Source organism: Mobula hypostoma, chromosome 14, assembly GCF_963921235.1.
Source record: "Mobula hypostoma chromosome 14, sMobHyp1.1, whole genome shotgun sequence".
Lineage (NCBI taxonomy): Eukaryota > Metazoa > Chordata > Chondrichthyes > Myliobatiformes > Myliobatidae > Mobula > Mobula hypostoma.
In genome coordinates this window covers 30,894,341-30,919,975 of record NC_086110.1, presented here as the reverse complement: position 1 = coordinate 30,919,975, position 25,635 = coordinate 30,894,341, and the positions used below count along the sequence as shown (strand labels likewise).

Genomic DNA, 25,635 nt, shown 5'->3' with positions numbered 1-25,635 from the left:
GACCTGCCTCTCGGTTTTTTGGCACTACCTTACTTTCCATTTTTCTATTTTCTATTTATGATTTATAATTTAAATATTTAATATTTACTATCGATTTGTAATCAAGGGAGCGGAAAGCGCAGAATCAAATAGCGCTGTGATGATTGTACGTTCTAGTATCAATTGTTTGGCAACAATAAAGTATAAAGTAAAGATGTGTGAGTGAGTTAATTAACACCATGAAATGGCCCCTACTGTACAGGCAGCAGAATCTGGGGGTGGGGGGAGTTGAGAGGTTTGCAAGAGTCTTCGAAGACCTACTGAATCTCCTCAAGCTCCTAACAAAGTAGAGCTTTTGGCGCGCCCTCTACACAATTGCATCAATATGTAGGGACCACAATGGATTCTCGGAAAGGTTGACATCCAAGAATTTGAAGCTGCTCACACTTCCTCCCCCTGACTGCTCAATGACGACTGGTGCATATTCTCGCGTCTTCCCCTTCCTGAAGTCCACAATGAATCCCTTGGTCTTGCAAATGTTGAGTGTGAGGTTGTTGCTGTGACAACACTCAACCAGCCAATCTATCTCACTTCTGTGCAGCTCCTCACCACTACTTGAGATTTAATCAATAACAGCGGTGTGTGAACTATGCTTAGTGTAGAGCGAGTAGAGCAGTGGGCTTGAGATGTGCCTATGTTAATGGTCAGTGAGGAGGAGATGTGGTCTCCCAATAAGAAAGTTGAGAATCCAGTTGCAGAAGGACATACAGAGGCCCAGGTTTAAAAGCTTGGTGATTAATACCGATGGGGTGATGGTGTTGAGCTGAGCTGGAATTGATAAACAGCACCCTAACTTGTGTTTTGTTGTTCTCTCGGAGCTCCAAAGCAGAATGGAGAGCTAGTGAGATTGTGTCACTGTCGATCTGTTGTGGCAGTAGGCAAATTACAGCAGGGCCAGGTCCTTGCTCAGCAGAAGTTAACTCTCGTCAGAACCAACCTCTCAAAGCACTTCACTATGATAGGTTCAGTGCTACTGGTCGACAATCGTTCAGAAAGCTCACCTTGCTCTTCTTGGGCACCAGTATGACTGATGCCCTTCTGAAGCAACTGAGAACCTCAGGCCACAGCAACAAGAAGTTGAAGATGTCCAAGAACACTCCAGCCAGTTGGTCAGCACAGATTTTCTGTACCTGGTCAGGTACATAGTTGGGGCTCGAAGAATGTTCTGACATTAGACTCCAAGACAGAGACAACAAGGTTACTAGATGCTGAGGAGATTCACACAGGTGTAGTTCTATTCTCCCTTTCAAGGTCTGCATAAAAGGCGTTGAGCTCACTGAGGAGTAAAGCATCACTGCCATTTATGATGTTTGATTTTGCCTTATGGGAAGTAATAGCATGTGAACCCTGCCACAGCTCTGTCCATAATTTCACATGGAATTGTCACCAAGTCCCTGTCTTTTCCAGTCTCTTTCTTAAAAACTCCAGGCCTGGCAATATCCTTGTGAATCTTTTCTGTACCCTCTCTAGCTCAATCAGATCTTTCATTCTAAAATAACATATGACACTCAGATTGGTAGTTAAATGGGCCCCTATGCTTCACATTGTTTCAGAATTGTCTTATATTTTATTAAGCACAGTGTATCTTGGTACAGCTTCTGGGTTTCAATTTAGCAGCTGTAAGCAAATGGAATATTGAAAATATTGATCTATTTTGAAGAAAAATTTAAGAATTTAAATTGTTTTTCATGTGCCTATCAATGCAACCAATTGTCATAATCAAATTAAAAATACCAAATTCATTTTTTGGCATAAATTGATAAACAAAGCTACTCTAATTTTTTTTCTGTTCTATTTACTCATGTTCAGAGCTTAATACCATATCAAATTAATATCAATGAGTGGTTAATTATTTTTATAAGTCTTTTCATTATAGCTTAGAGATAGCTTGTCATGAAGAACGTTTGGCATGAAATATTCAGAAATTGTTAGTGAATGCATGACAATGAATTTTCATCTGTGAATGAGAATAACTGTGTATCACCATGCTAGATGAAAGCATGGATATTCTTAACAGTTTAGATTGGTTTGATATATCACCATAATTACTTGCTTCCCCACCAGGATGATGATACCCTTCAGAACATAACAAACCATTTGATTAGATGATGGTATTTCAACGTGAATTGCTGTTTATAAACATTTGGAGTAAAAGTTCAGTGTAAGGGAATTGTCCACTGAACCCTCAAAATGACAAGCCACAACATTTGTAATGCCCTCACATTCAATAGAGATAAATATGGCTTTCCCTGCCTAAATATAGGCTCTTCCCAAACTGCACCACTAGACATCCAACAGGACGTATGCCTCATTCCATTTATGAGACATACAGATTAATATGCTACATCTTTAAACCGTTTCTCAGAACAAATATCTGCAACAAGTAAGACATTAAGTTTGCTCTATAATAACTAGTGATAAAGCTGGTGCAGTGAATGAGAGGTATATTATTTCAGATGTGTTGGGACAGACAGTATTCAGGCGAAGATATAAACTTTCCACAAGAAAAATAATAAGATGCAATACAGTGGGCCATAAATGTAACTAGTTGTTGGAACACTTCAAACCCGTGGGCTTATTCAATAGAGGCATGAAGCATCTCCAACTTCTCTTCAGTCCCAGATATTAGAGCAAAACATTATTAAATGGAAAAGGCTAGAAAAAGACCCTTAAACGCAAGAGATTTACAGATGTTGGGAGATCTTCATCAACAGATACAAAGGTCAGGCATCATCTATGGACAGAAATGAACAGTCGATGTTTCAGACTGAGACTCTGCATCAGGGAATGGGAAGTTGAATTGAGATGGGTGGCCACTGGGAAATCCCATCTTTTGTTGTGGATGTAGCAAAGGTGCTTAATGAAGTGGTTCCCAATCTACGTAAGGTCTCACCAATGTACAGGAGGCCAGACCACAGCAGATGACCTTGACAGATTCGCAGATGAAATGTTGCCTCATTTGAAAGGACTGCTTGGGGCTCCAAATGGTGTTGAAGGAGAAGGTAGAGTAATAGGTGTAGCAATCGTCCCGCTTGCAGGGATAAGTGCTGTGGGAAGATCAGAGGGGAGGATAGAAAGAGACTCTACAGTTGTGTGATCAGGATGTTGTAATCAGTTGACTTTTTATAAATCAGTTATCCTGTTGGATCATGGAGTTAATGCCACTTTTCAAACATTGTTCTGCCAATAATGGAAAAACAAAGGGAAGAGGATAAACAAGTGTCAGACAATCCAAGTTCATTATGAGTATCTTTCCAGTACAAACAAAATAGTCCTTGGTTTCAGAGAACCCAATAGGCTGCAGTACTAAGTACAGTACAGGATATATCTCTAAATTAATAAATATAAAAAATTTGCAAGATGATCTGTACCTAAATTAGCAGTTTCCTTCATTTTCTTCTGAATGTGCCTTTGAAGCATAATTTTATCTGCTGGCATAAGTAAAATAATTCACTCTGTTTCTACATATCAGGAAGATGGATCTGTCTCATTCATATCTGCTTCAATGCAACATTCAAGCCTACCATCATAACAGACCTATTTGATCTGATTTGTTTTCGTGTGATGATGATTGATCTCCAACAACTGCAATCATCTTCCTAGTGTGAGGTATGTTTCTGAATGCTGAAGTGATTTTTTTTCACTGATGCTCAGTGACTCCGCTTTCACTAGAGCTTCTTAAATAGCTCTCTCTCAGTCAAGTGTTAGCTTAATGTCAAGTGTAGTCACTTTCACCTCACTTACGGAACTCAGCTCTTTGGTTGTTGTATAGATGAGACTAGGATGAGGTTTGGAGCACAGTGGTCCTTCCAGGACCCAAACTGGACATTGTTCCCATGTTATTGATAAGTAAGTGCCTTTTGATTGATTTGTCAATGAAAACCTCATCAGTCCTTAGACTTCACATGCTGGGCCCTACCATCTCTGAGAATAGAAAACATCTCAGTGTCTCTTCCTGCCATTAGCTACTTAATTGTCCACCACCATTCACTGTGACTTTGAATGTAACAGACAATACTGTACTGGTTGTGGCTGTGGATTTCAACAGGATGAGAAATTCCTTCAGCTACAAGAAGTCCTTTGAAATTATTTAAACATTAAAAAAAACAACAAAATATTAGCAAATTGTCTCCCACAGCCTTCCAGTCTTTCACCTGACAACAGCTGAAGAGCACTTTAACTAATGTTGGAATTATGACCAAGTAGTAGTAAAACACAGAGATTAGAATGGCAATAGAAGTCTTGACCAGTCAACTAGATCCCAGTTTCCATTTCTTCAATAGTCATCACCTGTTCTAAAATGAATCTGAAAAACCAGAAAGAGACTACACATAAGTATCAATGATCCCATTTCCTACTCAACACTTGTCCTAGTTTGAAGAGGTAATAGCATGCTAGTACACAAAATTCACATCCTATACTGAAGTCTTAATGCCCTTCCTAAAAACGGGAATTAAGATGACAAATTATCAAAGTAAAATTTGTTCCCTGTTAGACTGAGACAAATGATGTTCCATGCTTGTTCATACACTTTGAACTTAAGATAGATAAATTAAAGAGTTTCTAAATAATGTGATGAAATGAGAGATTTAGTGGTCCAAATAGAGAAATGTGAAAAGCAAAAAGATGGGCCAAAAAAAAACCCAAAGAGCTACTTAAGGTTAGTCTTTAGGTGAAGGAGACAGATAGAAATTATGTTGCAATTATAGAACATTTTAGTTAAATCAGATGTCTGTTCACTCTCTGAATCTGTGCTTCCTAAACTTCATGAGTTCCCATTTCAACATTTTAACTTTAAGATATTCATCTTGTACTTGCCCATTCCACTTCTGCAACCCCTTCCAGCCCAACAAGACTTTTAAGATTGTTTTCATTCAGGACTCATGCATAATCTGATCTTCAATCACTCAATTAGCATACCTTCAGCTGCCATGAGCCTGGAACTCATACCCCCAATATTCTCCTTTAAGACACTTTTTAAAACCTATCTTTGCCCAGCTTTTGGTCATCTACCTTTCCATAACTCAGTAATAAATTCCATGAAGTTTTGTTTGGATGCTCATGTTGAGTGCTTTAAACATCCTTTTGTATCTGAGGTGCCAAATAAATGAAAGACTTGCTCTTGTTGACACTGGGATGAGCAAGATGTAAGAAGATCCAAATAAATATATTTTTGGTATTGCAATTCACTATCGTAAGTTAGTATGCTCATCCATTGCAATGTCAGAAAAGAATTTGCACAATTAGAGGAGGAAGCTTGAAATTTCTCAAAATTTTGTGAAGTTAGGTCATTTGAATATTTAAAACATTAGTTTACTAGATATTTTTAAGAATATTAAGAATTATGGAATTAAGATACAGATCAATTATATTCTAGTTACATAACAGAACTGCTTCAAAAAGCTGGATGGTCCATTTTTATGTATACAGTCTATTCCTAAGGTCTTTAAAAAAAACAAAATTAGTGCCTGAGAGTGCAAAATTGCTTCAAAAACTGCTGAATCTGCAACCCTCTATCTAGCAAGTAATCACTGCACTAAAGACACACAGACTCTAAAAGTATGAGCAAGAATATATTCTTATCTCCCTGGAAAAACACAATAATTGCCATTATACCAGCATACCAGCAGTTATGGTCGAAATGACAATAAAAAGTGATTTGACTTGACTTGACTTGATGTCTGCATAAAAACAGTAACAAAACACAATCTCAAGCTGATCAGTGAGTAATTAACAATTGCCTCTTCATAGACCTTTTCTCTTAAGCTGCCAACAAACATAATTCAACCATTCCAAATTTTATATGAAAATCTTTTTTCTGATTTATTTGTACCCTCAATCTCATCTTCCACCAAAGAAATTTTGTTACAATAAGCTGACACCAGAACAAATCAACCTGCATGAATAACAGAATGAATCAAATTGCAACTCCAAGAATGGAAAGTTAAGGGTAGAAAGCAGCCACTCAAAATTGGGTTATCTTTTGTATGGAGTGGCAAGATCAAAGTTTAATTAGTTATAAATTGAGCTTCAAAATTTGTGGACAACAGCTAGATTGATTAAGTAGTTGGATTCAGTCCCTCCGTTATATGTAGCTTCAGTGCAGGAACTTGAAATGTAACCCACATCATGTACGTAGTCAATAACTCATTCAGGATTCAATTGTTTAAAATAGTGGTCGCGAACCTTTTTAAGCCCAAGATCCCCTACCTCGGCCTTAGTGAAATGCAAGATTGACCTACTAAATCGTTTAGTCACACGCATGTGCACTGGGCAGAAAAGACCGGAAGTAAAACCCCGCAACCCGGAAACAATCTCTCTTTACAAACAGCTTTCCATAGCGGGAGTATTGCTATATTACCATTATCTCAATTAGTATTACTTATTTTTATAATACTCACATTACAACACCTTTAAGTCTGTGTTTCATTATTTAGTTTTATTTCAACACGAAAAATAAATGAATAAAAATTGACTGTTGCACTCAGTGTGATGACTGGGGCTAAATACTTTCTGCTAGTTCCCTGAAATTTGGCTCATAACTACAGACAGCCAGTCTGAGACAGTCTGTGAGGTGTCTGTCAGTAAGACAGCTCCTGTACTTAGATTTCATAACGTTCATCTGTTGCAGCATAGCGCCCTCGCAAACCTCCTAACAAATTGAATATTTGAAAGGACAGTTTTCTTTGTTAGACTGAACGTTTTTCAGGTGTTTTGTATTGGTAAGCTGTTACTGAGACACTAGCAAAAGGAATTCTGCAGATGCTGGAAATTCAAGCAACACACATCAAAGTTGCTGATGAACGCAGCAGGCCAGGCAGCATCTCTAGAAAGAGGTGCAGTCGACGTTTCAGGCCGAGACCCTTCGTCAGGACTAACTGAAGGAAGAGTTAGTAAGAGATTTGAAAGTGGGAGGGGGAGGGGGAGATCCAAAATGATAGGAGAAGACAGGAGGGGGAGGGATGGAGCCAACAGCTGGACAGGTGATTGGCAAAGGGAATACGAGAGGATCATGGGACAGGAGGCCCAGGGAGAAAGACAAGGGGGGGGGGACCCAGAGGATGGGCAAAGGGTATAGTCAGAGGGACAGAGGGAGAAAAAGGAGAGTGAGAGAAAGAATGTGTGTATAAAAATAAATAACGGATGGGGTACGGGGGGGTGGGGGCATTAGCAGAAGTTAGAGAAGTCGATGTTCATGCCATCAGGTTGGAGGCTACCCAGACAGAATATAAGGTGTTGTTCCTCCAACCTGAGTGTGGCTTCATCTTTACAGTAGAGGAGGCCGTGCATAGACATGTCAGAATGGGAATGGGATGTGGAATTAAAATGTGTGGCCACTAAGAGATCCTGCTTTCTCTGGCGGACAGAGCATAGGTGTTCAGCAAAGCGGTCTCATAGCGCACCCTTCTCACACTCTTAAACTTTTCGATGATTTTAAGTTCCCTGGCCTCCACTGCTTTATTTTCACCATGGATGTCCAGTCCCTATATACTTCCATCCCCCATCAGGAAGGTCTCAAAGCTCTCCGCTTCTTTTTGGATTCCAGACCTAATCAGTACCCCTCTACCACCACTTTGCTCCATCTAGCAGAATTAGTCCTTACTCTTAATAATTTATCCTTTGGCTCCTCCCACTTCCTCCAAACTAAAGGTGTAGCTATGGGCACCCGTATGGGTCCTAGCTATGCCTGCCTTTTTGTTGGCTTTGTGGAACAACCTATGTTCCTTGCCTATTCTGATATCTGTCCCCACTTTTCCTTCGCTACATTGACGACTGCATTAGCACTGCTTCCTGCAGGCATGCTGAGCTTGTTGACTTTATTAACTTTGCCTCCAACATTCACCCTGCCCTCAAGTTTACCTGGTCCATTTCCGACACCTCCCTCCCCTTTCTAGATCTTTCTGTCTCTATCTCTGGAGACAGCTTGTCCACTGACATCTACTATAAGCCTACTGACTCTCACAGCTATCTGGACTATTCCTCTTCTCACTCTGTCTCTTGCAAAAATGCCATCCCCTTCTCGCAATTCCTCTGTCTCCACCGCATCTACTCTCAGGATGAGGCTTTTCATTCCAGGACGAGGGAGGTGTCTTCCTTTTTTAAAGAAAGGGGCTTCCCTTCCTCCACTGTCAACTCGGCTCTCGAACGCATCTCCCCCATTTCACGTACATCTGCTCTCACTCCATCCTCCCACCACCCCACTAGGAATAGGGTTCCCCTGGTCCTCACCTACCACCCCACCAGCCTCCAGGTCCAACATATTATTCTCTGTAACTTCCGCCACCTCCAACGGGATCCCACCACTAAGCACATCTTTCCCTCCCCTCCCTCTGCTTTCTGCAGGGTTCTCTCCCTACGCGACTCCCTTGTCCATTCGTCCCCCCAATCCCTCCCCACTGATCTCCCTCCTGGCACTTATCCTTGTAAGCAGAACAAGTGCTACACATGCCCTTACACTTCCTCCCTTACCACCATTCAGGGCCCCAGACAGTCCTTCCAGTTGAGGCGACACTTCACCTGTGAGTTGACTGGGGTGATATACGGTGTCCGGTGCTCCCGATGTGGCCTTCTATATATTGGCGAGACCCAACGCAGACTGGGAGACCGCTTTGCTGAACACCTACGCTCTGTCCGCCAGAGAAAGGAGGATCTCCCAGTGGCCACACATTTTAATTCCACAATCCATTCCCATTCTGACATGTCTATCCACGGCCTCCTCTACTGTAAAGATGAATCCACACTCAGGTTGGAGGAACAACACCTTATATTCCGTCTGGGTAGCCTCCAACCTGATGGCATGAACATTGACTTCTCTAACTTCCGCTAATGCTCCACCTCCCCCTCGTACCCCATCCGTTATTTATTTTTATACACACATTCTTTCTCTCACTCTCCTTTTTCTCCCTCTGTCCCTCTGACTATACCCCTTGCCCATCCTCTGGGTCCCCCCCCCCTTGTCTTTCTCCTTGGACCTCCTCTCCCATGATCTTCTCATATCCCCTTTGCCAATCACCTGTTCAGCTCTTGGCTCCATCCCTCCCCCTCCTGTCTTCTCCTATCATTTTGGATCTCCCCCTCCCCCTCCCACTTTCAAAGCTCTTACTAACTCTTCCTTCAGTTAGACCTGACGAAGGGTCTCGGCCTGAAACGTTGACTGTACCTCTTCCTAGAGATGCTGCCTGGCCTGCTGCGTTCACCAGCAACTTTGACGTCTGTTGACTGAGACACTAGTATAAGTTTCAGAGGTACGCAAGATAATGACACCACTGTTTTTTTGTTTCCCAGTTACTTACATTTCGGAAATGTTGGAATTTAAAGGGGGAGAAGTGTTGTAATGTGAGCATTTTAACGATAAGTTAATACAAATTAGGATAATGGTAATATAGCAATACTCCCGCTATGGAAAGCTGTTTGTAAAGAGAGGTTGCTTCCGGGTTGCGGGGTTTTACTTTCGGTCTTTTCTACCACAGCACATGGCGGGGAGCTATACACACATGTGCACTGGGCAGAAAGAATGGAACTAAAACCCCGCAACCCAGAAACAATCTCTCTTTACAAACAGCTTTCAGTCGCGGGAGTATTCCTATATTACCATTATCCTAACTAGTATTACTTATTTTTATAATGCTCACATTACAACAGTACTTGTGTATTCATTTTTCATTTTTTTCGGGATCTACTGGGAAAGTCTCAAAGATTGACCGGTTGGCAACCACTAGTTTAAAATGTAAGAACACATCAATTGTCTTGTGTAAATGAAGTTCAGCATAGTCCAATAACATTAGTTTACAGGTGCATATACCCTGAAGCTTGATGTTAGAATTTTCAGCCAATTTTTTTTTATTGGATATTGTTGCTACAGATCAAATTTTCTGGCAATGGCCTTCAGCATTCAGAATGTCAGTAAAAATCAGAGCATGGATGACCAGAAAGCAATGCCAAAAAAACAAATTGGGAAAGGGTTAATGAGTTAAATTTCCTTTTAATTTTATTGAAAAAGGACAGCACACTGCAAGAGAAATTTCCCATTCTAATAATGCCATTGTTTTCATTTATTTTTAGAAATAAGATCAATATGAAAGGAATAAATGAACGTGCACATCTAAGTAATTGTATCTTTCAAGATCCCAGCAACCTCCAAATTACTTTATAGCCAGTGAAGTGAGTCTGAAGATTTACCCTGACTGAAAGAACACTGGAAAGACTACAGGGTGAAGACTCCATTTAAGGCCTTGATTTCCTTTGGTATGTGCATAAGTAACCAGAGAACAACCTGGGCACCAAGAACCAGCCTGAGCATTAGGTCCTGGACATGGACAGGTATCTCATTGAAACTATCAGCAATTTTATTTTTTAATAACTTGTTACAAGAACTATGAACTGGCAGATCCCTGTCTAATTTCACTCACAGAGTTACTCTTGCCAGAGTCCAGAGATGGGAACATGCATGTAAAATTTAATAATTCATAGATAAAGCTGATGCTCAAATGACCATGGTTTTGAACATCGATAGGGTCAAGGGTTAACAGACTGACCTTCTGAGATTAAAAAGGTGGACTGCTAACTTGGTGATCGAGAGAAATTTGGCTGCATGGATTCAGAATTGGCTTGCCCACAGAAGGCAGAGAGGGGGAATAGCAGATGTGTATTCTGTCCAGTCTATTATTACTGGTATCCCGCAAAGATCTGTTCTGGGACCCTTGGTCTTTGTGATTTTTATACATGACTTCGATGAGGAAGTGGTAGGGTAGGTTAGTAAGGTTGGTTAGATCGCTGAATATCTAACCTGGTCCCAACATATCGATGCCGCTATAAAGAAGGTAAGACCGTGGCTATACTGTATTTCGTTAGAAGTTTAAAGAGATTTTGTTTTTCACCTAAAACACTTGAAAACTTCTACAGGTGTATGATGGAGAGCATTCTGACAGGCTACATCACTGTCTGGTATGGCGGATGGGGGGTGGTGCTACTACACAGGACTGAAAGAAACTACAGAAATTTGTAAAATCCAAAGTATCCAAGACATCTTCAAAGTGCGGTCCTCAGAAAGGTGGCCATTATTAAAGACACCCATTACCCAGGACATGCCCTCTTCTCATTGTTATTGCCAGGAAGGGGGTACAGAAGCCTGAAGGCACACACTCAGCAAGATTGGTGCAAACTATATATTCAATTCATCCACCATTTCCTTAGTCCCCATTACGACCTCTCCAGCATCATTTTCCAGTGGTCCGATATCCACTCTGGCCTCTCTTTTACACTTCACGTATCTGAAGAAACTTTTGGAATTCTCTTTAATATTATTGGCTAGCTTAATTTTGTAATCCATCTTTACCTTCTTAATGACTTTTCTAGATGCCTTCTGTTGGCATTTAAAAGCTTCCCAATCCTCTAACTTCCCACTAATTTTTACTCTATTATACGCCCTCTCTTTGGCTTTTATGTTGCCTTTGACTTCCCTTGCCAACTACGGATGTGTCATCTTGCCTTCTGCTTTGGGATGTATACATCCTGTGCCTTCCGAAATGCTTCCAGAAATTCCAGCTATTGCTGCTCTGCTGTCATCCCTGCCAGTGTTCTTTTCCAATCAATTTTGGCCAACTCCTCTCTTATGCCTCTGTAATTTCCTTTACCCACTCTAAAACTGATATATCTGAGTTTAGCTTCTCTTCAAATCTCAGGGTGAATTTGATCATATTAAGGGTTCTTCTACCTTAAGCTCTCTAATCAATTCCAGTTCATTGCACAAGACCCAATCCAGAATAACTGATCCCCTAGTTGGTTCAAACACTAGCTGCTCTACAAGGCCATCTTGTAGGCCTTCTGGAAATTCCACCTCTTGGAATCCAGCACTAACCTGATTTTCTCAATCTACCTGCACATTGAAATTCCCAGTGACTATTGCAACATTGCCCTTTTGGCATGCATTTCTATCTCCTGTTTTAACTTGTAAACCACAAACTTACTACTGTTTGGGGGTCCGTATATAACTTCCATCAGGGTCTTTTTACCCTTGCAGTTCCTTAGCCTCTATCCACAATTATTCCGCACCTACTGACCCCGTGTCATTTCGTTCCAATGATTTAATTTCATTTTTTACCAACAGAGCCCCACCACTCCCTCTGCCTTCCTGCCTACCCTTTTGATACAATGTGTATCTTTGAACATTAAGCTCCCTACTACAATCTTCTTTCAGCCATGATTCAGTGACGCCTACATCATACTTGCCAATCTGAAACTGTGCTACAAGTTCATCAACCTTATTCCACATACTGTGTATATTAACAAAACACACCTTTAGTCCTGTATTCAACCTTTTCGATTTTGTCTGCCTTTTACATTGCAGCACATCCTGTTGAATGTAAATCTGCCCTATCAGCAGACTTTCCTTGTGAGGAATCTCTCTGCACATTGCCTCTGTTTGTAACCCAACTACTTCATCTTCAGCACTATCACTCCAGATCCCATTCCCCGGCCAAATTAGTTTAAACGCATCCGAAGAACTGCAGCCAACCTGCCCACAAGGATATTGTACAAGTCATACATTGAGATCCCACTGATCCATAAATCTGAACCCCTGCACCTTGCACCAGTTCCTCAGCCACATATTCACCTGCCAAATCATCCTATTCTTACCCTTACTAGCACGTGGCACAGGCAGCAATCCAGGGATTACTGCCCTGGAGGTCCTTTTTCTTAGTTTTTTATCTACAAACATAGTTCCCTAAAATCTCTCTTCAGGACATCCTCACCTTGCCTACCTATGTCATTGGTGCCAATACGTACCTAGACTGCTGGCTGTTCACCCGCCCTTAAGAATGCCATGGACATGATCCGAGACATCCCTGATCCTGGCACCAGGGAGGCAACATACCATCTGGGTGTCTCTATCACACCCATAGAATCTTGTCTCTGTTCCTCTGACTAAAGAATTTCCTATCACCACTGCAGTCCTCTTCACCCCTCTGTTCTTCTGAGCCACAGCACCGGATTCATTGCCAGGGACTTGGTTACTGTGGCTCCCCTCTGGTAGTTTGTCCCCTTCAATAGTATCTAAAATTATATATTTATTATTGAGGGGAACGGCCACAGTGTGCTGTGCACTGACTGTGCATTTCCCCTCCTTCTCCAGACAGTCATCCAGGTACCTGTCTCCTGCGACCTAGGGCTGACTACCTCTCTGTAGCTCCTGGCTATACCTCCTCATTCTCCCTTATGAGTTGAAGGTCATCAAGCTGCAGCTTCGTTTCCTTAATCTATTCTCTCAGAAAAATTGCCGTGAAACTCTTGCTTTTGAAAACTCGATTGCCACCCTGTTCAAAAAGTAACTCTTCTTCTGCACTCCTGGTGTGGGTTGCCCAACTCCAAGGTTTAACTTTGAGGAGAGGTGTTGTCATGATGGACTTCAACTACCCCAATAAAAACTGAGACTTGCTGAGTGCAAAAGGTTTAGATAGGGCAGAATTTCTTAAGTGCATTCAGTAGAGCTTCTTAAATCAATATGCAGATAGTCCAACAAGAGGAGGGGCTGTGCTGGACCTGGTGTTGGGTAATGCACCTGGCCAGGTGACCAACCTTTCGGTGGGTGAGTAGTTGAGGAACAGTGACTACAACTCCTTAAACTGTAAGATAGCTATAGATATTGTTGTTGCGTGAATGAAATCACTGGAGAGAGTGTCACTGGTAGATACAAAGCAGCTTCTTTATTTGACAAAACAAGGTACAGCAGGAATCATACAGAGACGCTTTCAGTGGAAATGTCTGCTGGCCCAGTGTGGGGCTTGATATTTATTTGCTACACAGAAAGGGCAATCCATATTTACAAAGTATAGACAATGCTTTCTTTTGAAGCTACATACAAACTTCACACCTTCTGATTACATCCATCCCACTGGTGCCAGCAGCATCTGGACTGGGATCCACAGCTTTAAGGAAAAGCATTGTTCCAAATTAAATCCACAATACATTATCAAGGAACAGAAGATTGGTAGCCAAAACCATTTGTTAAATGTAAATGACCTAAACCCAAAAATCACTCTAACAGATATGGATAAGCATGGACTTTGTGGGAGAGTATTAAATTGGAGCAGGGCAAATTACTAGACCATTAGGCAGAAACTAAGGAGAGTTAATTGGAACAGCTGTTTTTGGGTAAATCCACATCCGACATCCAGAGGGAGTTTAAAGACCAACTACACTGAGTACAAGATCAGAATGTTCCAGTCAGAAGGAAGGACAAGGAAAGCAAGGAAAGTAAACTTTGGATGTTGAGAGAGCTAATGAACTTAGTCACGCAGAAAAAAGAAAAGTATGTAAAGTTAGGCATCTAGAATCAAACAGAGCCCTTGAGCATTATAAGGAAGACAGAAAAGAACTCAAGAAATGAATTAGGACAACCAGGAGAGCCCACAAAATGTCCTTGCCAAGTAGGATTAAAGAGAATCCCAAGGCATTCTATACATATATCAAGAACAATAGAATAATTGGAGAGAGGGTAAGGCTACTCAAGGATGTTGGGGGGGGGGATGTGGGTGAGGTCCTTAATGAGTACTTTGCATCAGTATTTACCAAGGAGAGGGATGTGGAGGATAGGGAAATTAGTGCCAAGCGTATCAACATGCTAGGGCATTTTGAGGTAAAGGCAGTTGGGTCTCTTAAAGAGCATTAAGCTGCTAAATTCCCAGGGTCTGATAGGACATTCCCCAGGTTATTGAGAAAGGCAAGAGAAGAGTAATATCATTGTCTCCTCTCTAGCTACAGGTGAGGTCCTGGAGTACTGGCAAGTACCTCATATTGTTCTATTATTCAAGAAGGAAACCAGGGATTATCCTGGAAACCTCAGTGGTAGAGAAGTCACTGGAGATTATCCTTAGAGATAGGATTTATGAGCATTTGGAAAATCATGCCTTAATTATGAAGAACAAGTATGGCTTTGTGTGGGGCAAATTGAGACTTACTAACTTGACTGACTATTTTGGCGAGACGATGAGGGTGACTGATGAAGGTGGAATTGCAGAAGTTGTCTACCTGGATTCTTGTAGGGTGTTTGACAAGGTCCCTCCTGGGCAGCTCATCCCAATTAAGATGCATGGAATCCATGGTGAATTGGCTATTTGGATTCAGAACTGGCTTGTCTATAGGAGGCAGGGGGCATGGTCAAATAGACCTATTCCAAATGGAAGTCTGTGGTTCGTGCTGTTCCACAAAGATCTATACTGGGACCTCTACTGTTTGTGATGTATGTAAATGAACTGGATGAAAATAGAGATGAGTAGGTTACTAAGTTTACAGATTGATGGTGCTGTGGATAGCATGGAAGTCTGACAAAGAATACTGTGGGATATAGATCAGTTGCAGATAAGGGCGGAGAAACGGCGGATGGAGTTTAACCTGGCCAAGTGTGAAATACTGCACCTTGGTAGTTTATGTAAAGAGAAAGTACATTGTTTAGGGCAAGTCCCTTAACAGTGTTGATGAGCCCAGGGATCTTAGGGTCCAATTTCTTAGGTCGCTGAAAGTGGCTACACAGGCTGATAGTATGGTTAAGAAGGCATATGGCATGCTTGCCTTAATAAATCGAGGCACTGAGTTCAAAAGTCAGGAAGTTATGTTACATCTTAATACAACTCTGGTTAGGCCTCATTTGAAGTATTGCATACAGTCCTGGTTGCCCCATTATATGACTACAAGACCTCACAGCAGAAGCAAGCCATTCAGCCCATTGAGTCTATTCCGCCATTCCAATGATTTATTACCCCTCTGAACCCCATTCTCCTGCCTTCTGCCTGTCTCTGATGTTCCTATTAATCAAAAGCATATCAACCTGCACCTTAAATGTACCCAATGACTTGGCCTGCACAGCTGTCTGTGGCAAACAATTCCAGAGACGCACCACACTATCCTCTGTCTAAAGAAATATTTCCTCAGCTCTGTTTTAAATGGATGTCCCTCAGTTCTGAGACTTTTCCCTCTGGTCCTAGACTCCCCCAGTATAGTAAACATCTGTTCCACATTCACTCTATCTAGACCTTTCAATATTCGATAGGTTTCAATGAGATTCCCCCTCATTCTTCTGACCTCCAGCGAGTATGGGCCTGGAGCCACCAAATACTCCACATATGTTAACCCTTTCATTCCTGGGATCATTCTCATGAACTTCTTCCGGACTCTCTCCAATGCCAGCATATCCTTTCTTAGAAAAGGGGTCCAAATCCGTTCACAACACTTGAAGTGCACCCTGACCAATGCCTTATAAAGCCTCAGCATTACAACCTTGCTTTTGTATTATAATCCTCTCAAAATGAAGGTTAATATTGCATTTGCTTTCCATACTGCCAACTCAGACTGCAAGTTAACCTTTATGGAATCCTGCACAAGTACTCCCAAGTCCCTCTGCACCTCTGATTTTTGAATTTTCACCCCGTTTACAAAATAGTCCACACCTTATTCCTTCTGCCAAAGTGCATAACCACACACTTCCCTACATTTTATTCTATCTGCCACTTCTTTGCCCATTCCCTTAAACTGTCTAAGTCACTCTGCAGCCTCCCTGCTTCCTCAACACTACCTGCCCCTCCACCTATCTTCGTATCATCCACAAACTTGCCACAAAGCCAACAAATCCTTCATTCAAATCATTAATGTACAATGTGAAAAGAAACAGTCCCAACACCAATCCCTGTAGCACACCACTGGTCACCGGGAGCCAACCAGAAAAGACCCCCTTTATTCCCACTCACTGCATGCTGTTAGTCAGCCAATCTTCTGTCCATTCTAGTACTTATCCCATAATTCCATGAGCTCACATTTTGTTAAGCAGCTCATGTGCAACACCTTTTCAAAGGCCTCCTGAAAATCCAAATAAACAACATTCACTGACTCTCCTTTGTCTATCCTGCCTCTTATTTCCTCAAAGAATTCCAATCGATATGTCAGGTAAGATTTCCTGCTTAGAAAATCATGCTATTTTATGCTAAATCATGCTAAATTGGCCTATTTTATGATGTGATCATTTATCATTATAGGAAGGATGTCAAGTCTTTGGAGAGAGTGGAGAAGAGGTTTACCGCGATGCTGGACAAACTTAGGTTTTGTTCTCTGGAGTGGCAGAGGCTAAGGGGAGATCTGACTGAGGTTTATAAGATTACAAGAGGCATAGATAAGGGTATACAGACAGCATCTTTTTCCCAGGGTTGAAATGTCTAATACCACAGGACATGTATTTATGGTGAGAGAGGATAATTTCAAAGGAGATGTGAGCGGCATTTATTTTTCAAAGAGTGTTTGTGCTGGGAATGTGTTGCCTGGGGTGGCGGGAGAGACAGAAACATAGGGGACTTTTAAGAGACATTTATATAGGCATATGGATGTGAAGAAAATGGAAGGATATGGACATTGTGTGAGCAGAGTTCAGTTAGCCATTTGATTATTAATTTAATTGGTTCCGCACAACATTATGGGCTGAAGGGCCTGTTCCTGCACCTGTGATAGAGTGAGTAAGACAGCAGATGGTATATTGGCCTTCAACAGTCAGGGGATTAAGTTCCTGAGCTGTGAGCAGCTCTATAAAACTCTGGTTAGACCACACTTAGAGCTCGGGTGTTCAGCTCTGGTCGGCTCATTATAGGAAGGATTTGGAAGCTTTTGAGAGGTTGCAGAAGAGATTTACCAGGATGCTGCCTGGATTAGAGAACATGCTTTATGAAAAAGCTTCAGTGAGCTAGTGCTTTTCTCTTTGGAGTGAAGGAAGATGAGAGGTGACTTAATAGAGGTGAATAATGTGATAAGAGGCTTGAGTAGAGAGCAGCACCTTTTTCCCAGGATAGAAAAGGCAAATGCAAAAAGGACATAATTTTAATGTGATTAGAGGAAAGTATAGGGAGGATGTCAGCAGTATGTTTTTTTCACACAGAGTAAGGGTGTGTGGAACACTGCCAGATGTGATAATAGAGGCAGATACATTGAGGACATTTGAGACTCTTTGCTAGGCACAAGAGTAAAAGGAAAATGGAGAGCTATGCAGGAGGGAAGCATTAAAGGTTAAAAGGCTGGCATAATATTGTGGGTAGAGGGGCCTGTACTGTGCTGTTCTGTTCTATGATTTATGTTCTATGTTTATTTGCCATCATCCAATCTTCCGGCACTACTTCTGTAGCCAGCAAGGACACAAAGACCGTTGCCAATGGCACAGCAATCTCTTCCTTCAATTTCCATAATAGCCCTGGAGACTTAACTAGCCCAATGTTTTACAAAACATCCAACACTGCCCCTTTCTTAACTGTGACATATTCTAGCACAATGGCCTGTTCCACACTGACCTCACATTCTTCCAGGTCCCACTCAATGGTGATTATCAAAGCTAAGTATACTTTAAGGACTTTCCCTACCTCCTCCGACTTCCGCCACATGTCTCCTCTTTTTATCCATAATTGGTCCTACCCTCACCGTAGTGATCCTCCTGTTATTCAAATACATTTAGAATATCTTGGGGTTTTCCCTAATTCTACTTACCAAGGCCTTTTCTTGTCCACGTCTAGATCTCTGAACTTCTTTCTTGGCTAGCTTCTTCTCGGTTCCCTTATTACTATCAAGAGCCCAGTCTGATCTTTGCTTCCTAATCTAGAGGTATGCTTCCTTCTTCCTCTTGACTAAATATTTCACCTCTTGTCAACCACCCTGCCATCCTTGCCCTGCCTCATTGGGACAAAACTATCCTGAACCACTCCATATTTCCCTGAGAACATCTGTTCCCAATTTACACTCCCAAGTTTCTGTCTAATTTATTCAGGTTTCATTATACCACTGGTAAGTTAAAATGTCACATCCAAAATTACGAAGTATGTACCTCATTTTCTTAATGTCTAACGTACAACATTGTGATTTTTCCAGACTAGATATTTTAATCAGACATTGGTAAAATTCATGATCACTAACAGAGAAAACAAAATTCTGCATTTGTATAGAATTTAGTATGACTATAGATCAACCAAAATAAAGAACTAACAATTAACCTGATGCATTGTTATTGTTGCAGTTTAGGAAATCCAACAGCCTAATTATGAATAACTAACTCATCATACATTATCATAGTAATCAGTTAATTTAACATTTTCTATCACCTTCATTGAGGGGTATATGATGCACAGGACATGCGGGATAACTCTCCTGGTCTTTTTCAAATAGCGTGATGAGTTTCTATTTCTCATCCATCTGATAGTAGTCGAGCCCTGGTTTAATGAATAATTTGATTACCTCTATAGTACAATATTGAACGCAAACACGAGGAATTCTGCAGATGCTGGAAATTCAAGCAACACACATCAAAGTTGCTGGTGAACGCAGCAGGCCAGGCAGCATCTCTAGGAAGAGGTACAGTCGACGCTTCGGGCCGAGACCCTTCATCAGGACTAACTGACGAAGGGTCTCGGCCCGAAACATCGACTGTATCTCTTCCTAGAGATGCTGCCTGGCCTGCTGCATTCACCAGCAACTTTGATATGTGTTGCTTGTACAATATTGAAGTTTGGTCTAACTCAACTCAATGAAAGAGGCCTTTTTCCCCTTTATTAAAATAAAATCATTCTCCCATTGAGAGAACCACCAATTATAGAGGAGGGAATATATGGTTGAGGAAAAAGGAAATCCTGCCAGAGTTACTTGGGGTAGAAAGTAGGGTTTTCCGAACTAATGCAATGAAGATGGAGAAACAAGAACAGAAATAAGTCTTTACAGAAAGCAGGCAAAAGGAAATGTGGTTAGGGCCAATGTTGGGAGTCCATGAATTTATAGTGAATATTTATTGAAAACCTAAATGGAGAAAGGCAAGTCAACAAAATGAGTCAGAAATGTACAGTAAAAGGGGAGCAAGGGAGATCAGTTTTACAATCCACCTTCAGGCACCATAGCTTGTATCACTCAATCTCCTTTTATTTTCTCCCCATGCATCACTTTTTTTTGAAGTTTTGTGCAGACAAAAGATTGTTGGCCTCAAATGCTAAACAAAAGTAAAAAAAAAGCTCAGCTTGTGTGGAAAGAGAAACAAAGTTAATGTTTCAAATTAACGACCTTTCATCAAAACCTGAAACATCAACTCGTTTCCATCCACATACGCGCCCTGACCTGCTGAGTATATCCTACATTCTCCCATCTTATTTCAGATTTCCAATATCTGCAATATTTTGCTTGAGGGAAAGTATTATTGAGAATGACATCATTATTTTCACACCCTGAATAACAAAAATTATTTAAGTTTATAATTAGTCACACTATAATCTAACTGAATTTAAAATGGTAGTTCAGTGTGGTAAATCTAATATGCTCACCAAGTTCTAATAATTCTGAATACAATGTCTATTTTATAGACACATGTATGAACTGGTGCAAAGTACTATTTTCCTAAACACTAAAGCCTGATGCAAATCCAGATCCTAATTTTCAATAAGCCCCATGAAATCTTGAGTAACTGCCACAATAATGTTATTTCCCCAAGAAGACTATAAACCAATTTAGCCAATGACCCAAATAACTTACAGTTTAATGTAAAAGTGTAAAAGTTAACAAAATATGGGGGAAAAAAGGCTTTAGAAAGCTGGGAAACAATTTCAAGAGCATAATTAAATCCAATGTTTTCATTTCTGCATCACAACACTCCAAAAATAACATCTCAATCAGGTTCTCTTCCACTACTAAAGCAAAGTAGTGTGCGACCGCACAGAGAAAGATCATTTCACTTCGTTTTTGCTTAGTATCAAGTATAGAGTAATCACAGCACAATGTTTTGGCAAGGTCGATCAGACTAATTTATAAATTTAAACAGAACTTATTTAAACATTTCGAGAGTGTGGGTCCTCTCCCTATTTAAATCTGTGCCAGGAGTGGAAGCTTGCAACAAGGAACCAAAGACCTCTCTCCTGGCCAGGAAATTCCAATTTCACAGCCAGGCAGAACAAACAAAATGTTACCTGCCAAACTGCAAATTGATTGATTCTACAGCTATTGATTTAGGTTGTACTAGGTTCTACCGACCATTTCAGAGCTTGAAACTATTTTTTTCTTCAGGGTTCTCAGTTTTATTTAGTTATTCTACGATCAGAATGCAGCTCTGCATTTTTGAAGTGATGTACCGACAGTTAGCTCAACACCCTATCTTTCACACTAACCTTCACTTCAGCAAGGGGCCAAAGTGATTCCACTTCCTCCAGTCGGCGGCCTCTCAGAAGCGTGGCGTGTGGCGTCAAGGGACGAGGACGAGCTTGGCGCGCGTGCTACAACCGCAGCGGGAACGCGCCGAGGTCTTGGTACGCGCAAGGCCGGGAGCTGCGCTGGCCAGAGTTGTGAGTTCCGGAGCAGCCAGCATAAATCTAAGAAAGCATTGATAAACCTGCCGTTGGGTATTTCTTTCTTTAAAAAATTACCTGCAAACGTGCATTGAAATGAGCGAATGGACAACAAGGGTGTGTTGTCATCCTGCCCACTCGCCGCAGAGCGAATGCGGATCCAGGAAGGGCCAGCACGGGCTCCCTGAAGGTCGGCAGCTGCGGAACAGAGACACGGAGCCGGGCTCCTGGTGCATCCTGTCAGCAACACTTGTACCAAAGTGTAGAAAGTCAGATTTCTACTATGTGATCAGAAAGTAAATTGGTGCAAAGTATTAGTGTCCCTCGTTTTAGGGTTTGAATCGGGCATCTTCCGATATTAGCGTTTACCAGATACTGGCGATTCCTGGTTTTATAGATGACTGTCAGATGTTTTAAAAAGGAATGAAAAAAGAAAAGATGAATGGAGGCAGAACTATTGATACATTAGGCAACATCCCAGATTTCTGTAAATATTTGACAGCGCTTTATTGGCTTTTGTTGGTGTTTTGTTTTGAGGATTGTGCACTGCACTGCAGTTGTGATCTTCGAGTTCGGTAATCCTCAAGGATTTGTCTTAGGGTCAGATAAGTATCAATTCAAATCAAGAGGATTACTGAAGAATCCAGAACGGAGAACAATGAATGAGCAAGATCTCTTTGTCACCCGACCTGAATTTTATACTTAGAAGAAACAAATCTATTTAGCCAAATTTTAAATAACAACTTACGCTCTAACTAAAGTTTTCGTTTTTTTAAAATAAACACATTGAGGATATATAACAAATAATTGTTCCACAACATTTGAGATACTTATCATGGGCTGGTTAAAGGCCCAGTAATATTTATAGTATCCATACGTTGCTTCCTTGGATATTAGGCTGGCCACTATTTCCGGGAGTTACGCTTTCCACCGTTTAAGGGCTTTGTTGTTAGAAGATGACACGATATATGACATTTCCATCTTTAGAGCAACATCGCTGGAGGAAATATTTTTGCATAGATCAATGATAGTTATTATATTTCTTACACTTTTGTAAGTTGTAATATGATGTAACACCAGATATGAATTCGTATTTCAAACGAATCAAACAGGTAGAGCGGGACAAAATTATTAACAAACCGAAATATAAGATCCATACCACAATTAAGTTCTATTTGTATGTGAAAAAATAATCAAACACGTCGAATTTTGTTCAGGTACGCATCTTATTAAGGTTTCACCTTGTTGTATTGGTGCAGTGCAGATCCCTCAGCTTTTATTAAGGATAAAAATTCCGCAGTCTGGTGCTTAAATGTGTTCATCTTTTTTTTTAAATGAAGTGGATAAATATTACGATCCTGCGTTATGATCGTCACTTTTGAAAAACAAAGATATCACAGCAGAAACAAGCAACAATGCACGTTTTACTTACCAGCATTAAAATGCGATTCGCTCAATTACGGAGGACTTAAACACTGTAATTAAATGATTTAAAAAATTAAAGGTCAGTGTATGGATGGCCATAGGGAATTGGCTGTGCAAATAAATGCCAAACGGAAGAACTTTTCAGAACAATTTACACTTAAGCCGTGTCATTTTTTTTCTGAGCGAACACCGCAGGCGACGAAATAATTCGTATTTAAATTTCAAGTGAGGTGAAATTTCAGATGAAATTTAAATAACGCTGAAAATAGATAACAAATGATTAAATGTGATGTGATAGACGCTATGAAACATGTCTAATCATTATAAAGTTAAATTAGTATTCCGATTCAACAACGGACGATACGGAATTAGTTGGGAATTACAGCGATAGCATGAGCATCCGTGGGGTTTTTAAAAGATTTAAATACACTACAGATATTGAAGGTGAAACGTGTCGATATTATTTATCGTGATATTTTGCTAGATTGTATACGTCTCAGATAAGTACGTTACACGTAAACAGGGTCGCTTTCATTAGAATTTTTTATAATGAAGACTACTCCGTGTTTACTGATTTGCATGTAAATGGACACGATGAAAACCCGCAAAGCCTGTTTTTTATCATCGCTTAGTAGAATGCATTAATTTATTTCTCATAGTTCTTATAAAGTAGTCCAGAAAACGGGCATATGAAACGAAACGACATGGTAACAACTTTCGGACGGATAACTTAAAAATGATTCTTTTACTTGGCAATTTTCTTCGTTTGTTTTCTTTAACAAAAGATTCAGATCGCTGCACTTGCATTGAATATCGTCACGCTGGAAAATTATTTTGTTCTTTAAATTTGTTGAAATATACGATGGCCCAATGAATGCTAAATTGCGTTGGCTACGATGGGAAATTTAGCAAGAACTTGAAAAACTAGTTTGATTAGTGGCTTTGTTTGACTTTAAAACTAAGTAAAGGAATATTTCCTTCACCTATCGTTACGCGTTTGGACAAGGAAAATTAATCGTCTTGCAGTGAGAGGGGACAGATCAGAAGTAATGTTTTAACAATACATAAATAATGCCTTCGCTGACAGTTTATCTGCAGATAAACATGCCGGAAGCTGATGCTTCACGGACAAACAAAGTGTTCAATTCAATCTCCTTTGAATACCAGGAGGACAAAAAGGCAAAGTGAATACCCCAGAACATTTGCAAGGATCATTTAGCGTCTAGTCCCGAAAATATTGGGGAATTTGGCTTGTTGAGGATGCCGTGCTCGAATTAACAGTTCCTGCATTGCAGGAAGTGCAACGATGTGTAAAATTAAATGCAGCTGTCGAAAGGGGGGGGCGGGGGGGTAGAGAAGATCACTTCAATAAAAGAAATGCACTGTTCAAGGCAAATACCTGCGGTTTCATTAGTATAAAGGCTTTGCGATCTTTACTGGGATTCGTAGATCTTAAGTTCCAAAAGGGGCCGAAGCAGTCTTTCATGGAAATGTAGTAAAGTAAAAAGCATTATTGGAACAGGGCTTTTGTGTTTATTTCACCCGATGTCCCTGCAAGTGATTGGCCTTGGTAATAGGAAAGCAAACATGAAAATGTGGTATAGATTTTTAGCCTCATTAAGGAAGCGCTCACCATTTAGCGTCAGTCAATCAATTATAATCAAGAGCGAAGACACAAGGCATTACTATAAGAGCACTCAGCCGGTGTTGCTATACTGTAAGGAAGATTCGACTGCGGTACGCAACTCACTTGCGGAGAATAGTCTTTTAAAATCTACTTTCCCTTTTAGCAAAAGTTGGCTGGGAAAATGACTCAACAGGAGAGTTCCCATTGCACACGTAGCAACCGCACTCAATTCCGTAACGATAAAATGAAGTTTTATTTTGGTAATTTAATGCCATATTCCACCGCTAGATAACCAAATTTCTTTTAAACTGCGGATGTTTTGTATTTTCGGATTGTATGGAACAACTTGCATTTTAAATTATTCAAACACACACGCATTTGTTAAGATTTCACCGAGGCATTTTTTCCTCTGGCAAGTAGGAATCGCCTGCCACGTAAGATTATGTGATGGGGTGGAAGACGAATCTAGATAACCAATTTTTGGTTAAAAAACATGAACTCCATTAAATATTGGGATTAAATTATAAACATGCAGTTAATCGTAATGTCTTCATTTCCTTTTTCGTTCCACCAACGATTGCAATTGGAAAACGGTAACCCTCACTTCTGCACAACGGTTTGATCGCAGTTCAAAGGTGACTGGCACCTCCACTGAGTTTACTATCACAAACGTGCAAAGCGTCCACAATCAGACGCACCCCTGTAAATACCCGTGTTCCCTTTCAACTTCGTACTATTGTCGCTGAAGCATGAACACTGCTTTTGTTGCTCTTAATGATAAGCGCAGAAGATATTCCACATTCCAAAGCACCGACGATTACCCATCTCAGTGTAGTTAATTTGAGCCAAATGGTTGCATTCAATAGGAAACTATTTATACTGTGGAGGGGAGGGGGAAGAGAAGCAAGACATTCTGGATTTAAGAAAACAAGGGTTCAAAAGGCATCGTGGCAAAAATAAACTGCACAATCGACATTACATCAAAATTAATTTCATTTTAGTAAAATTCCAATCCCAAAATGAGTTACAATTGTCAGCAGACTTTTCCCCCGATTGCAGCATATTTGACTTGCACGACTTTAAACATACTGTACACTTGCTGAAAGGTGACTGCCTTCTACATTCCGCACATAGATAGTGGCCAAGGCGCGATAACTAATTTCAGAGATAACAGAAAACAAATATCCAGCACCAAAGCAATTACTAGGG

General features: G+C 40.7%; 1 long non-coding RNA gene across 1 annotated transcript in view; it reads right to left on the bottom strand.

The window, feature by feature from the left end:
• LOC134356178 (uncharacterized) overlaps window positions 1-21,257 on the bottom strand; it is a 113,372-nt gene extending 92,115 nt beyond the window's left edge. Inside the window, exon 1 of the long non-coding RNA XR_010020299.1 lies at window positions 21,198-21,257. This is a non-coding gene — a long non-coding RNA (uncharacterized LOC134356178). The remainder of the gene's footprint in view (window positions 1-21,197) is intronic.
• Window positions 21,258-25,635: the final 4,378 nt, after the last annotated feature.